Raw genomic sequence first — 2,421 nt, 5'->3', positions numbered from 1 at the left:
TTGATGAGTCTTCCTCCAGTCCTGATGACACATTTCTCCTCATAAAATCTATCTTCTGGATGATCTATTCTGTATAGAAATTGGAAAGGTATGGAGACAGCATGCATCTCTGACGCACTCCATTCATGATTTTGAACAACATAATGGTTACTTACTTCCTGGTCTGAGTATAGGTTTCACATAAGCACAGGCAAATGTTCTGGGATTCCCATTCTCCTCAAGGTTAGCCACAGTTTGTTGTGACCAATACAGACAAACATAGATAGATATTCTTCTGGTCCTCTTTGCTTTCTGCCAAGATTCATCTGGTATTGGTGATAACATCTGTAGTGCCACCACTTCTTCTAGACCCCGTTTGTATTTCTGAGAGTTCTCTGTTGATGTATTGCTCCAGTTATTTTGGGATAATCTTCAGCAGGCTTTTGCTTGTATGTGGTATAACGATATTGTTTCATAATTTCCAGACCCTGTGGGGTAATCATTTTTTTTTAATGAGAATATGGATCTTTTCCAGTCATTTGGCCAGGTACTGTACCAAAAACAATTGACTGACACAGAAGTATGTCAAGATCTAACATGATCAAGATGATAATAATAGTGATGAAAAAAAAGAGTGCTGCCAGCTCTGAAGGACTTGGCAATAAATAAATCCCCAGGAATTGATAGAACACAAATCTTGGTTAGCAGCCAATTCACTTAGTCAATGGACCATCATAGTTCTTTCGTACAATGAACAACAGAGAATTAAAATGACTGTTGCTTGTTGTTATGTGCCATCAAGTCGCCTGTCACTCATAGCAACTCTATGTACAACAGCCCTAAACTCTGCCCTATCCTGTGCCAATCCCACCATCTCTGACACACACTACCCTAGTTAATAAATCAATCCATCCCATTGAGAGTCTTCCTCTCCTGTGCTTTCCCTCCATCCTCCCAAGCATGATGTCCCTCTCCAATGACCTGTCCTTCCTTGCAACATGCCCAAAGTACATCAGATGACGTATCAGAATCCTTGCCTCCAAGGAGCAGCCTGGTTTAACCCTCTTCAGGACAAACCTGTTTGTTTCCTTAGCAGTCCATGGTATAGTCAATACTTTTCTCCAACACCACAGCTCAAAGGCATCAATTCTCCTTCTAGCATCCCTAGTCATTGTCCAGCTCTTTGATGCATAGCAAATGATTGCAAAGATTATGGGATATATCAGGTGCACCTTAGTCTCCAGAAGTTAAACCTGGAGCAGAAATTAAAGAAAGGGACTTCTCTTCGGAGCCATCTGAAATAAGAAGTCTTCCCTAACATGAAAGCTTTATATTTGGACTTATAGGCCCCTAAACTCAAGGGACACTGATCACAGCATATCTACATCTTGAAGAATTTGGAATCACAGAAACCCACAAAGCATGAGATATAAGCTATCGGATCAAGGAGTGTACAGCAGGAGATAGGTGTTGAAGGGGGTAGGTGGGAGAGTAAGAGAATACTGGTGGAGCAGGGAAATGGGTGGGTCAAGAGACTTGTGTCAAGGGCAGGGACAAAACTAAAACTAATGGCTATTCCTGCAATTGGGAAAGATCTTTCATTTGCATAGTTCTGTAAAATGCTTGTTTGTCAGATACTTTTCTAAATCTGAGCATTCAGATTAAGACAGACTAGGAAGAAGATTTGCCATCCATTTCCGAAATAGCAGGCCTTCAAAAACCCTATGTATAGTAGAACACACTTGGACTAGCAGATAGGGAAACAGATGTGGAACTTTCAAGTATGGAAATACTAAGGAGGAGGAACAGTTGTAAGGAGACACTAGTGGTTGGAACACAGAATACAAGAACTATGAATGTAGCAAATTAGATATTGTTAAGGAAGAAATAGAGCACATAAATATTTACCTACTAGGTTTTCCGGAGATGAGATGGACTGGCATGGGACATACTGAATCAGATGATCATATGATCTACTATGCTGAAGATGAAAAGGTCAGGAAATAGGGTTGTTTTCATAGTTAAAAAAGTCATTTTTAGATGTGTTTTCAAATATAATATTGTAAGTGACAAGATAATATCCATACGTATACAAGGAAGTCCAGTGAATATCACTATCACTCAAATTAAAATGACTAGAAAAATTAACGTGGACCTTTGTGAGGAGCAATGATAAGAATGTGACATTGTCAAAGAATTAGAGTCACTCCAAATTTAAAAAGGTATTCAAAAGTTTATTGTATATCAATTGATATATTCTACTAAATTTCACAATTTTTAAACATATGATTTTTGTCCTCATATAAGAAATGATAATGCTGGGATGCAAAGTGGTTAAATAATTTGTCCTAGTCATACAGTCACTAGAAACAAAACCAGACCTTTATGCACACTCATGTTTATTGTGGCTTTGTTCACAATAGCAAGGAGTTGGAAACAACC

This window comes from Elephantulus edwardii, unplaced genomic scaffold (assembly GCF_000299155.1).
Source record: "Elephantulus edwardii isolate Elephantulus edwardi_28Jun2011 unplaced genomic scaffold, EleEdw1.0 scaffold00176, whole genome shotgun sequence".
NCBI classification, from domain to species: Eukaryota; Metazoa; Chordata; class Mammalia; order Macroscelidea; family Macroscelididae; genus Elephantulus; species Elephantulus edwardii.
Note: the sequence above shows the minus strand (reverse complement) of the source record.